This window comes from Periplaneta americana, chromosome 17 (assembly GCF_040183065.1).
Source record: "Periplaneta americana isolate PAMFEO1 chromosome 17, P.americana_PAMFEO1_priV1, whole genome shotgun sequence".
NCBI lineage: Eukaryota > Metazoa > Arthropoda > Insecta > Blattodea > Blattidae > Periplaneta > Periplaneta americana.
The window spans coordinates 106,789,503-106,804,104 of record NC_091133.1 but is presented as its reverse complement, the minus strand read 5'-3'; the positions used below and the strand labels follow the sequence as shown (position 1 = coordinate 106,804,104).

The window sequence follows — 14,602 nt, the reverse complement described above, 5'->3', positions numbered from 1 at the left end:
TTCGTACATTTGCTGAAAAAGGATCGACGTACAGCGTTGATGATGATGATGATGATGATGATGATGATGATGATGATGATGATGATGATGATGATGATGATAACAACACTTAACCTTTTAATGTTTCATCAGTAACATGTAGTAACTTATAATGCCGTTTTATGTTATACCACCGTTTTCCTAGTAATACTTGTGAACAAATCATACATTTAATATTCTCATCATATTGTCAGCAAAAAATGGATCCTCCCATCCTACTTGAAACTTTCGTTTTTATAGAGGTACATGGTTTCGAAAGAGACGCTGCGACGATACGCCACTCGCAGGTCAGAGACAAATAAACATGGAACGGAGTTTACTCCAGTGAGTGAGAGGGTGGGGGTTGTAGGTAGGAAGCAAGGGAAATGCACTGCGAGCCACAATGTGCTCGTGAGTCGCATTTTCGCCGCGGCTGATATATCTGAACTGCGACCGAACACGAGTGCTGCTCATTTGGTCCTCAAATTTTGTTTATATTATTGTATCCTCTTTTTATATTGATTGTATTATTTTATTTCTATTTCTATTGTTGTAATTATATTCTGTAGTCTGATGTATTATTCTGTATTAGGCTATATGTTATGTTCTGTATTATTATATAAATTTGTACTTGACCATGTTATAGCACCTTCCGATGCATTTGAAATTTGAAAATTTGAAATAATAACAAAATGGCAAGATGCTGTAAACAATATTTCACTTGTTATTAGTTGCTATCACCCAGGGTTACCATTAAACATATCAAAATTTCCCGATATTTTGGGCCTTGAAATGTAAAACGGAAGAAGATGTACGCGTCTTTATATAGGGCCTACAAAGTATATCGCGAGATAATATCTTTTCAATTAACATGAAAATCTCAACAGTACAATGATGTATCACCAGCTCAAAAGATTGATTAAAATCGTAGGCATCTGAGCCTGGCAGACGCTACATTGTTGCCACGCTGCTATCCGATACATCTGTTCGGCTGTAGTCATAAATATCCTAGTCAGTATTTTTATAACGAAGCGAGACGCGGCGTCCCACCGGCTCCTGCGTGTCAAACACTCGTCTGGCATAACCCGACAAATTCGAAGACTCCAAAGTGAGACCGACATGACGAATCCAAACACTCTCAGCATCTGGACCATGGGAGTGACATTTCGCCATTTATCGAAATTAATCAGAGTCAATATCATGATACTAGTGGTGCTGATATTGGTAATAGTAGTAGTGGATTTGTATAGTACAGCAGCAGCAATAATATAGTAACAATAAGTGTAGTAGTAGTACCTGTGTAAGTGGTAGCAATAGTAGTAGTAGTAGTAGTAGTAGTAGTAGTAGTAGTAGTAGTAGTAGTACTGTAGAAGTAGTAATAGGTCTAGTAGTAGCAGTACCGGTAGTGGTAACAGAAGTAGTAGCAATAGTAATAGTAGTAACAGTAGTAATAGTTGCAGTAACAGTAGTAGTAGCAACAGTAGTAGTATCAATAGTAGTAGTAGCAATAGAAGTAGTAGCAATAGTAGTAGTAGTAGTAGTAGCAATAGTAGTAGTAACAGTAATAATAATAGTAGTAGTAGAGCAGCAACAGTAGTAGTAGTAGCAACAGTAGTAGTATCAATAGTAGAAGTAACAGTAGTAGTAGCAACAGTAGTAGTAGCAAGAGTAATAGTATTAGTAGTAGTAGTAGTAGCAATAGAAGTAGTAACAATAGTAGTAGTAGCAACAATAGTAGTAGCAATAGTAGTAGTAGCAACAGTAGTAGTAGTAGTAGTAGGAATAGAAGTAGTAGCAATAGTAGTATTAGCAACAATAGTAGTAGCAATAGAAGTAGTAGTAGTAACAGTAGTAGTAGCAACAGTAATAATAATAGTAGTAGGAGCAACAGTAGTAGTAGTAGCAGTAGTAGTAGCAACAGTAGTAGTAGTAGTAGTAGTAGTAGTATTAACAGAACAGTAGTAGTAGCAACGGTAATAATAATAATAGTAGTAGCAGCAGCAACAGTAGTAGTAGTAGCAACAGTAGTACTAGTAGCAGTAGCAACAGTAGTAGTAACTAGTAGTAGCAGTAGCAACAGTAGTAGTAACTAGTAGTAGTAGCAACAGAAGTAGTAGCAATAGTACCGGTAGTAGTACCAGCAATAGTAGTAACAGTAGTTGTAGCAACAGTAGTAGTAGTAGCAACAATAGTAGTAGTAACAGTAGTAGTATCAACAGTAGTAGTAGAAATAGTAGTAACAGAGGTAGTGTTTGTGGTGGTGATTATAGTTGTATTGACTATACTATAGCCTAGTTGTAGTGTTGGAGCTGGTGAGTATAATCATTATGGCAATGGTATTATTAATAAATTGTTGTAGTAATGTTCCTGATAACTACAGTTGTAATATTGGTCGTATTGGTATAGTAATAGTAATAATGGTTATTTGTTATTGATTACTTAAGTTCGATGTCTCTTAGCGTTGGTGTAATTGATGATAGCAAGATCATATTTGACTATGTTGACTCCTAGATAATCAACATAGCGAGATTCGAACCCGTGCCTGAAGAAACCTCCTTCATATCTTTGCCTAGAATCGAATCCCTACTCCAGCAAAAATCGAAGTAGTCGTGTAATACCTGCCTCACGTCATAGTCCTGTGAGCCGGTCAAAATGAGAAGCCGTCAAGAATCTGACTGGTCCAACAGAATTTGAGTGAGGAATGCGGGGCCGGTGTAAAGGTGAAGGTGAAGGTAGAGGTAATTCGTTCAGTTTGGAAGTGTAGGCGGGGGACAGAGAGGTGGAACTCCCAGGCTTTCACGACCTCGACACCAGCGAGAAGTGAGTGGTCAGCACTGCACCGTGCCCTTGCCTCCGTACTCCAATATATATGCTGCCGGGATTCGAACTTGTGAGACACATGGTGAACAAAACCAGTATAGAGCCGGTCTTCTGCGACTAACAGATTCTCCTGTCATTACTACTAACAGCTGTCAATTACTACGCCCTATTATCTCCTGATGTTAATTAAAGAACTACCATTACAATTAACATCCGGAATCGAATGCGCGTTTTTTCTAGTTGTTTATAACAACTCAACAAGTCGGCTGCGTGACAAACTGGGATTAAAATTTGAAGGTCTTCAGTTGCCAGTAATGATTTCTTTGGCATAATACATGAACATTAGTTTTGAAAGTCTCTACTAGGAAGAAGACAGACTTTGTGATTAACTTCACCCATTTCACAATAAATAATTTATTTTGTTGCATTGCCAATTATATTACCAATGGTAATGCCAAGAGAGGTTTTGATTTAACCCAAAAATTTACTAGAACATTTAATTGCGAGTAAATTTAGCTACGGAAAATAAAAGCCTGGAAGAATATCGTCGAAATGATAGCCGTCCAAATCTTGGATTTAAAATATCGGCATCCTAATCAATTCAAATGAACAAAAAATAAAATGTAAATTAATGTTAAAAAAATACATAATGAAATTTAAAAAAAGAATATTCTCCGACAAGATTTGGTAGCAATCAAAACGATAAAAATTTACTGAAAATAAATAATATACATTGAATATTATAAAGATGAATAGAGATGGTGATTGATGATGTTCAATGAAGATTTTAAAATGGTTGATGCAATTGTCTGAAGAGTCTTATCAGGAACCTTTAATTTTCTGAGGATCTCCAATGTAAATTTGGGAATTGTTCCTCGCGCACCAAACATAAGTCCAATGACATTCCAATCTTGAATATTATATTTATGACTGAGATCATCACAACATGGAAGGTAAATAGCGCGTTTCTCTTCATGTACCTCCTTTGGTTGATCTTCATTAATTTCGAACCTTACAGTGGGCTCAAGAATGAGACCAGTTTTTTTTATCTCGGTCAATTATTATGATGTCAGCACGCCGTGTAGATCCTTCCGTAGAAAGACATTGAACTTTCTCATATACTTCGTATTCAACATGTTCCCTTAATCTGTTAGCAATTGAGCGGACTGTGTTATGTCTGTCAATTCGCAGTAATTTGCCCTGAGGGCAGAAACCAAGCACGTGGGGTATTTATTAGGGATATTTTGCGAACAGAATAATATACATATCATCATCATCATCATCGTTATTTTCATCATGGACCACAAGGGATAGGCACTCTGGCCTGTTCTAGCTTCAAGTTATCTATTAAATTAATATTTACATTAAAATGTTCAAACCTAAGACTCTTTACAATAAAACTGATAGGTATCTTCACTATATTATTAAAAGTTTAAACTATCATTAAAATTTTTATGTCCCTCGTTTGCATGGACGTGTCTAGTCTCCTGTAGGATGGTAATCCAGAACTACTCTTGAGAGTCGGTATTGATTCATTCTTTCCATAACCTCCTTCCATTTTATCTGACAATTCCTTATTCTAGATATAATATTATCATTTGTAATTCTATACTTACTTACTGGCTTTTAAGGAACCCGGAGGTTCATTGCCGCCCTCACATACCCCCACCATCGGTCCCTATCCTGAGCAAGATTAATCCAGTCTCTACCATCTTATCCCACCGGACCTCCAGAATACAAGGCACACAGTTAATCACTACCAGGGGCGGCTTCAGAGGCAGTGCCATTGCGCCATGGCACTACCAGAATACAAGAGAAAAAAGAAGAATTCATATTTTACGCGCAAAACCGGAGAGAAACAAGTTACGCTTGTATTTGCAAACTCTACCGCCAATATTAAAACTTATCGTTGCCGCCAACCACGTTGTAATCAGTGTTTGCAGCATGGATCTGAGCCAGGCACTACGTCCCATAAGAAATATAAAGGGATGCGCGCGCAATTTTCGTCTTCTGCCGTCCATTTCAGCATCTAAAACGTGCCAGGCACAGTTTACCGCTTTCGTTTTTAAATGCTTGGGTAAAGTCTGTGTGATGAATCTTGTCTCATTGTGAAAAGAGAGAGGAAGTAGATATGTCTTACCTCGTTTGTGCTGTTATTGCGATGGGGAGGAGTGAAGCGATGCCAGTGGCGGAAGGGACTAGTTGATACATTCTGTAGCGCAAAATAAAATAACAAAATATCTCTCTTCGTACTGTGTAGTTCCGTCACTGGGCTTGTCTTTCAAGAAACTGAGTTCCGGTAGCCTGTACAATAACAAGGTTTTGAAAATAATCCTGAAAATTTACAACCCTCTTATAATCTCCACTCTCATTTGAAAGGACTTGGTTTTATTGCTACTGAGACAAGATAAACCTTACCAGGTATAGCTGTATACAACCCCATTTACTATCTCACTCCCTTACCTCGCACTCATGTCTGTTCTTCCGCTTTGTCGGAATGAGTTTCTTAGAGGGGAGGATGCAAAAATAAGGTAATAAAATCCTTGCCGGATTTTTTTGTAGCTCTGTCGGCTAAGGCGTTTGCCTGCCGATCCGGAGTTGCTCTCGGGCGCAGGTTCGATTCCTGCTTGGGCTTTTTTCGAGATTTTCCCTAATCATAAGAAACATGTCAGGTAATCTATGACGAATCCTCGGCCTCATCTCGCCATATCATTATCACGAATTCCATCGAAGCTAAATAACCTCGTAGCTAATACAGCGTCGTTAAATAACCAAGTAAATAAATAAATTACGTTATACAATATTATTGATGGGATGCCTGCCTGTTAACCGACAAGTGTGCATTTTTTCTCTAATTTGTCTGGATTGTGTGTACAGTTGTACAGATTTTGGTGATTTTAATAATAATAATAATAATAATAATAATAATAATAATAATAGTAATAATAATAATAATAATAATAATAATAATAATGTCATTATAGCGAAATTTATAAACCTGTACTTGCTATTTGGGAAAAGGAAATTGTCTTGTACCTATTTTTAAGAAGGGGGACAAAACAACTGTGGTAACTTTCGAGGAATATCACTTTCGTTGACGTCGTACAAAATTTTGTCCAATATTCTTTTGAGAAGATTAACTCCGTACGTAGATGAAATTATTGGGGATCATCAGTGTGGTTTTAGGCGTAATAGATCGACTATTGATCAGATGTTTTGTATTCGACAGATAATGGAGAAGAAATGGGAGTATAAGGGTACAGTATTTCAGTTATTCATAGATTTCAAAAAGGCATATGACTCGGTTAAGAGGGAAGTATTATATGATATTCTTATTGAATTTGGTATTCCCAAGAAACTAGTTCGATTAATTAAAATGTGTCTCAGTGAAACATACAGCAGAGTCAGTATAGGTCAGCTTCTATCTGATGCTTTTCAAATTCACTGCGGGCTAAAGCAGGGAGATGCACTATCACCTTTACTTTTTAACTTCGCTTTAGAATATGCCATTAGGAAAGTTCAGGATAACAGGCAGGGTTTGGAATTGAACGGGTTACATCAGCTTCTTGTCTATGAGGATGACGTGAATATGTTAGGAGAAAATCCACAAACGATTAGGGAAAACACGGAAATTTTACTTGAAGCAAGTAAAGAGATCGGTTTGGAAGTAAATCCCGAAAAGACAAAGTATATGATTATGTCTCGTGACCAGAATATTGTAAGAAATATAAAAATTGGAGATTTATCCTTCGAAGGGGTGGAAAAATTCAAATATCTTGGAGCAACAGTAACAAATATAAATGACACTCGGGAGGAAATTAAACGCAGAATAAATATGGGAAATGCGTGTTATTATTCGGTTGAGAAGCTTTTATCATCTAGTCTGCTGTCAAAAAATCTGAAAGTTAGATTTATAAAACAGTTATATTACCGGTTGTTCTGTGTGGTTGTGAAACTTGGACTCTCACTCTGAGAGAGGAACATAGGTTAAGGTGTTTGAGAATAAGATGCTTAGGAAAATATTTGGGGCTAAGAGAGATGAAGTTACAGGAGAATGGAGAAAGTTACACAACGCAGAACTGCACGCATTGTATTCTTCACCTGACATAATTAGGAACATTAAATCCAGACGTTTGCGATGGGCAGGTCATGTAGCACGTATGGGCGAATCCAGAAATGCATATAGAGTGTTAGTTGGGAGACCGGAGGGGGGAAAAAACCTTAGGGGAGGCCGAGACATAGATGGGAGGATAATATTAAAATAGATTTGAGGGAGGTGGGATATGATGATAGAGACTGGATTAATCTTGCACAGGACAGGGAGCGATGGCGGGCTTATGTGAGGGCGGCAATGAACCTTCGGGTTCCTTAAAAGCCATTTGTAAGTAAGTATTGTTACTGTTTATTATTATTCTTATCTCTGGCACTAGGCATTAAATGTTTATGAGCCGCCACTGATCACTACACCACCATGCTCGGTACGGCACTTATTTAATATATCAAATACCCACGTGTAGCTCTTTGATGTTTCCTAGCAAAGAGGTATCTGCGTATCATTTAGAGAGGAATGCCTGCCCGCTGTTTATGGACTCTAGAAAGGAATCTGCGTATTAATACCTCAAGTGTCCGGAGCGTTCTGACTGTTGATCCGGAGCTGTGGCCGGGCGTGGGCTCGATTCCCACTAGAGCTGACTACCTGGTTGCGTTTGTTCAGAGATTCTTCTCACCTGCAAGAAGAATATCAGATAATGACATGGAAAATCCTCGGCTTATCTCGCCAAATACCATCTTATCAATTCTGTTGTTCAGTCAACAGTCTTCATAAGTGACACCAATAAGGCATCACTTATGAGGGAACTATATAATGGAGTAGGGTGCCCAGCAGAGTGCTTTTTTTATTATTTTATTTTAGTAGGTTATTTTACGACGCTTTATCAACAGCTTAGGTTATTTAGCGTCTGAATAAGATGGTGATAATGCCGGTGAAATGAGTCCGGGGTCCAGCACCGAAAGTTACCCAGCATTTGCTCATATTGGATTGAGGGAAAACTCCTGAAAAAACCTCAACCAAGTAACTTGCCCCGACCGGGAATCGAACCCGGGCCACCTGGTTTCGCAGCTAGACGCGCTGACCGTTACTCCACAGGTGTGGACAGCAGAGTGCTGACTGGAGTTAAATCGCTCGCTTGAACTCGGTCGAGTGTCGCACCCTCGAGTGAGATACGATCGGTCGTGATAAGCTCGTGATAAATAGAAGCACAGTACAAGGTCATCTCACCGACATGTCTTATCTTGTATGGAAGGCGACAGATAAGATACACATATGTTTTGCTCACACGGTAAAAATAAGGCTTTATTTTCTGCGTTTATAACAAACGTTTAATGAAACAGTCAATGGAACGTACCAAAACAGGAACAAGAAGTTATAAATAAAATAGTATGAAAAACTTCGATATTCAGTTATTACTGCTAATTAATAATTATTCAATATTTGATTTACTACATATATAATAGCATAGGTCCATACATAATGTTCCGCTTATATACTGCGACAATGTAGAAACGTTTTACAAAATATTATTGATATAGCAGTGGATTAATAACAATATCAGTACAGAGATAACGTCGTAGAAAATATAATAAAGATTGATACACTAATTATTATTATTATTATTATTATTATTACTAGAAAACTTGATACAGTTCTTGCATTATCGTGATTGTGTTCTCCGTTTATAATAATTACATTTACATCCAATAACATCTATCAGATGTGGCAAAAACAAAATCACTCCTTAGTGGGGGGGGGGAACATTTACCTACAACATTTATATTACATTTTAAAGCAAGTTTTGTAGTTGTACTATGGAGAGGTTAGTTAAACACTGCAACGTTTTGAAATGATAAACATCTATGATGTTACTACACAGTTCATCACTGTAACAAGAACGAATGTCTAACGCTCGGCTTATACCGTTCGAGGATTTATCGCTCGTGACAATTTTACCCATCATGCATGTGCGCTACCTATCGGATCATGCCATGAACTACTTCGCGCTCGAGCGAAAATGTCCGATACAGACCTCTGGTGGCCAGTTTCTTTCTCCCTCCGTTGCACATACATCGCTGACCAGTAACATAGTTAACTAACCAGACTTAAGATTTATGCAACAATTGTTCTTCCTTTGACACATATCGTCAAGTGAGATGTACTGCCTGATAACAGATATACAGTGAGAGACAAAATTGTTGAGGGGGAAGAAATGTTTCAAGATCTATAGCCCGGGTCATAAGAGGCTATAATTTTAATTCCTTCTCAGCATAGATATGTAATATTTAAACAGAAAAGCGAAGCAAATATCTCGTTAACATACTGCGACCGAAAACTTTTGATCGGAGCATGAGCAGTGTGGTATTCTTTTACTTAGAAAAAAATTAAAAATCTTGAGTCGCTCAAGTATTAGGCTATGTCCTTCATTGTACAGTCTTAGAAAAGAAGTTTTATCGCACAGATACTTTATAAGTCCCAGAAAGGAGGCAGAGTGTGCATTATCAGAAATACAACAAAACAAAACTAATTTTATTACCTCAACTAAAGTCTGTGTGATGTATCTTGTCTCACTGTGAAAAGAGAGAGAAAGGAGATATGTCTTACTACGTCTGTATTGTTATGGCGATGGGGGAGTGGAGGGATGCCGTCCATCCATCCAGTGGCGGAAGGGACTAGTTGATACATTTTGTAGCGCAAAATAAAATAACAAAATATCTCTCTTCGTACTGTGTAGTTCCGTCACTGAGCTTGTCTTTCAAGAAATTGAGTTCCGGCAGCCTGTACAATAACAAGGTTTTGAAAGGAATCCTGAAAATTTACAATCCTCCTATAATCTCCACCCTCATTTGAAGGGACTTGGTTTTATTGCTACTGAGACAAGATAAACCTTACCAGGTATAGTCCTCTTGTGAACTAGGTCGCTCGTCCTCTGATCGTGCGCACTGCCACCTTTCTGGGACAAAACTTTTTTCTAAGATTGTACACCTTTGGACACGGAATTGGTCACTGTTCAGAGACGAAGTCCCACCTTGGAATAGCTCGGGAATCATCGTGTACGCTGTGTTCACACGCGTACGTTTTACATAAAGAGATTCGAAGCCCGGTCTTTGTAACGAGAACAGCTTTATTGCTAAGCCTTAAGGGCTTCGTAGGAAATCTCTTCTAAATCGTTGGTTTTATGATGTTTACAATATACACCAACTATCTCCAAGGTCTCGCAGTCATAAAACAGCCACCCCTGTAGCAGGTCTAATTCTACGCAGTTGTATTCGAACCTTTGAAGCATGTGCATGAAGTGTCGTTTTTGCTGTGTTGTGGTTTGTGTTCTTCAATCAGAATTTCAATTACTATTTTTTGTGCTTCTATGGTTCATTTTCAGGAAAGTGTTATTATAGACTGTTAGAGTTATTATGTTTTGGAATTAAGAGTATGTTATTATTATAATGATTAAGTAAGTATATTATACTTGGCTGAGGAAACGTCACCATATTACGTTAAATTTTATTTTGTGATTCCTTAAGTTCGGTCTTCAGCAGACCAGCAAAAATTATCTCACGTTGCTCCATGTTATTTCCTTGACCAATGTGTACACTGACGTATTTACTTAATGATCTTGAAGGTAAAATTGCCCATATTTGCCGCTTTGGTAAGATTGAGATAAATATACTTATTGGCGTTTTTCAAATTAATCGACTAAAATAGGAATATTTTCAATATTTGTTAATTTCTTCTCTACAGCAAAACTATGTTCAATTTTAGTTATAAAAGTTAAAAATAACAAATTTTTCGTAACTTATTTTTGGTTTCAGAATGGAGTACCGTTGCAAAAGGAGGAATTGTTCGATATTTTACCATAGAAAAAAAAAGTGGTCGTGATAAACAGAAAGACGTAGTATTGCAGTTTCTTATTACAAAAATCAGTATAGAAGAGTCCCATGATGTAATTAAATTGATAGAAAGATATGTTTCCCGTTTTTGCAGCAATTTGTTTCGTAGACTCGATTAATCGGACAGGATGAGTGATAGGTTTTGAAAAACAGGTTCAGAATGGAGTACCGTTGCAAAAGGAGGAATTGGTCGATATTTTACCATAGAAAAAAGTGGTCGTGAGAAACAGAAAGACGTAGTATTGTAGTTTCTTATTACAAAAATCAGTATAGAAGACTCCCATGATCTAATTAAATTGTTAGAAAGATATATTTCTCGTTTTTTGCAGTAATTTGTTTCGCAGACTCGATACATCGAACAGGATGAGTGACAGGTTTTGAAAAACAATGAGCAGTGGTTAGATAAAGAGTTTGTACGTGATTTAAATGTTGTAAAACCTACTCTACAGAAAAGAGGAAGACCACAGGCAAAGTTTGCGGGAAGCAGTAGTAGATCTAAGCGTAGAAAAACTGAAATTGTTGGAAAATCTGCAGAGAGTGCGGAAAGTGTAACATTTGCGGCAAAAATGAAGTATCGCGAGTCTGGCAGTGAAGATCATGCTAAACTTTTAGAGGAGATGGATAAAACAAAATTAGAAAAACCTGGGGATTGGCATCAACTAGCAGCTCTGTTACAAGATGATACGATGAGGAAAAAGCGTTGGCGCTTTTCCTGGAGGCAGATTTTAAAACGAACCCGTACAATATGATGAGACGAGGTACCAAAGATCGAAATGCAGATATATCCATCGTACAAAAGGATTTTAAATGCAAAGAAAAGCTGTTATCCTGAATCTGTACTGTACGCCAACCACGAGAAAGTCTCAGGGGAATGAGACGCAGCGGGGTAATGCTGTGAATGAATGTTGATGTCATAAGGTCTCACACGTGGGTACACGCATCTAAATTGGCTAACTCTCAAAGCACAAACGATAACACTGATACATATTTATACTACCCTAGTTAAAAAAATAGATCACGGTTAATCTCCTGGTCTTTTAATCCCTCCATACAGGAAGTAACATATGCAGGAGAGCGCATGTTTTTTAAACTGACGTTATAACGGTAATATTATCTATCTAATTCGCTCCAATAGATGACGCAATAGTAAGCACATTCCTTTCACGGTTAATCTCCTGGTTGGAGAACAGTAAGAGTCAAAGAATTTCTTGCAGAAGTAAAACTTCAAGATCTATTAAATCACACTTCTAGCCGAGTTATGAGATCACAAGAACCAGAATTTGAGAATATAGAAGACGAAAAACTGTCTATCACATTATTTTCAAAGTGGGGCTGTGGTTGCAGTAGTGGATATTCGCTCTACAAACAAAAGGCGGACGGGTTTTCTGACTGATATTTTCTTCACGTCTATGGTTCCTTTGCAGCTTTACTCTTCAAATGAAAATGGAGAAAAAAATCATCGTATGGCAAAATCCCCGACCGTCTTCAACATTGTACTGTTGGCACAGAACGGTACAATTTCTGAAAGAGGCTGCTAAACTTTCTAAGGAAGAATAGCCTACATTGAAGAACAGGTACGTGCCCTCAGTTCCACTCACATTAGTGTTTCGAAAAGGAGCTAGAAATTAACATGAAATGGTAGGCCTGGTGACCATTATAGACGGCAAAATTTGTTACGTTGTGACGTCACCTTTATCAGCCCAAAGGTGTTACATCTGTGGGGTAACATCGAAAGAAATGAACCAGTTAGATGGCGTAGGCAAGCAGAAAGTTGACACATGTAGCTGGCTTGTTAACTTTGTATGGCTGGATTCGGTTCTTCGAGTGTTTCCTCCATATTTCTTAAGGTTTAGCATTTCAAGTTTGGCAAGAAGTTGAAAGAAGGTGTGGCCACTCGCAAGAAAGGAATCCAAAGTAAATTCCGTTCCGGATTGAGGCTCTTGGTAGATCAACCCAAGACAGGTGGAAGCGGAAACACAAACGACGGCAACACTGCCTGACGATTTTTTGATAATTAAGTAAGTGCAGAAATAACTGGCATTGACAGGAATCTCGTCCATAGATGTGGAATTACACTTAAAACCATATCCTGTGGATTTGAAATAAACACAAATGAATTTGAAAAATATGCAATCGAGACTGGCAGATTATTTGTCTCGCTGTACTCTTGTCATGTCATGTCATGTCATGTCATGTCATGTCATGTCATGTCATGTCATGTCATGTCATATCATACCATATATATCATATCATCATATATCATATCATCATATATCATATCATATATATCATATATCATATCATATCATATCATATATCATATCATAATATCATATCATATATATCATATATCATATCATCACATCATATCATATATATCATATATCATATCATCACATATCATATATCATATCATATATCATATCATCATATATCATATCATATACAGTATATCATATCATATATCATATCATATCATATCATATATCATATCATATCATATCATATACTGTGGTTAACAAAACAGAGTATCACTTTTTTGATCAACTGAATACTTTCGAAATTAAGAATAAAAACATATATTTAGTGGATACTAAAATTTGAAATTTTCAAGTTGCATATTTTTTTTTTTTTTTGTAAATTTTCTCTGCTATTTTCAGATGTAAATTTAAAGTTCTGGATACGCCTACGTATATGAGATGCTGTAAAAGGAGTGATGTATGAAACTTAAATTTTGTAAGAGGAGATAGATTTTGAAAATTTTAAAATTATTTTTTCTTAAATTTGAATAACTCGAAAATCATTAATCTGATCATAATGAAATTTATATGCAAGAAAAGTTATATTAAGGGGATGAAGTGTACGAAATATGGTCTCTATCTTAAAAAATTGCACAAAACAGAAAATTTCACCCATCAGCCCCATTTAGCATACAAAATGTCGTCAAACTGAATCGCTGTTTATATCAACAATGGGTTCCTACTAGTGTCTTGGCAACAAGCCTGATGACAGATGAAAACGCGTTTTAACGTTTTTTTTTATTTTTCCAATTATAATTAATTAATTAATTAATTTAATTTCATTATAATATTTTCGCATAAAAATTACGTGTAACACACTTGCGGGAAGAGCCATTGCGAAACTCGCTTGTGCTCTCACTCCAAATTTCATACTCGTTTTGCAATGAAGTCCATTCCGCACTACTATTACAATATTTTTAAAACATGTCGTCTCAGTCCGAAAGGAGTTACGCACTAGCGGAAATTACTTCAAATAAATCAGAATAGTTTTAGGACGAGTTTGTTGAAGAATGACTTGAAAGTGTTGCTGATATATTCTGATAAGAAAGCGTGGTTTGCGAAATTAAGCTTATCGCCACAGGCTACAGCTCGCCATACGAATTAGCCAACCGTTAGAAACCACTTTAAAATGGAGAGCCACAAATTTCGAAGTCTGTTCTCTGGCACTCCACTAGAGCTTCGATGCCAGCGATAATGCGCAATTAGCAATCTTCCTAAGAGGAGCTGATAAAGATTTCAATATTACAGAAGAATCGGCTGCTCTCGTCCCTCTTAAAAGAACCGCAAAAGCCAACGATGTAATGGGGTGGCGACGCTGAAACCCTTAATCGGCTTAGCTTGAAATACACAAATCTGTAAGGTTTAACGACTGACGATGCTCCAGCATTCGCAAGAAAGCAACAAAGCGGGATATATTTCTGCAATGCAGTATCATTGCAATAGTTTAGGGCATATATAGCAGATAAAAAAATCAAACATCTCCACTATCCTATGGACAAATATAATTACGTTAGAACTAAGAAACA

General features: G+C 37.1%; 1 protein-coding gene across 2 annotated transcripts in view; it reads right to left on the bottom strand.

Moving 5' to 3' along the window:
* LOC138693239 (insulin-like receptor) overlaps nucleotides 1-14,602 on the bottom strand; it is a 385,516-nt gene that overhangs the window by 279,030 nt on the left and 91,884 nt on the right. Inside the window, exon 2 of one of the 2 annotated variants that reach the window (XM_069817052.1) lies at nucleotides 7,456-7,565. The exons of the other annotated variant lie outside the window; for it this stretch is intronic. The gene's annotated coding sequence lies outside the window, so the exon portion shown is untranslated. The remainder of the gene's footprint in view (nucleotides 1-7,455; nucleotides 7,566-14,602) is intronic. 2 annotated transcript variants of the gene reach the window in all.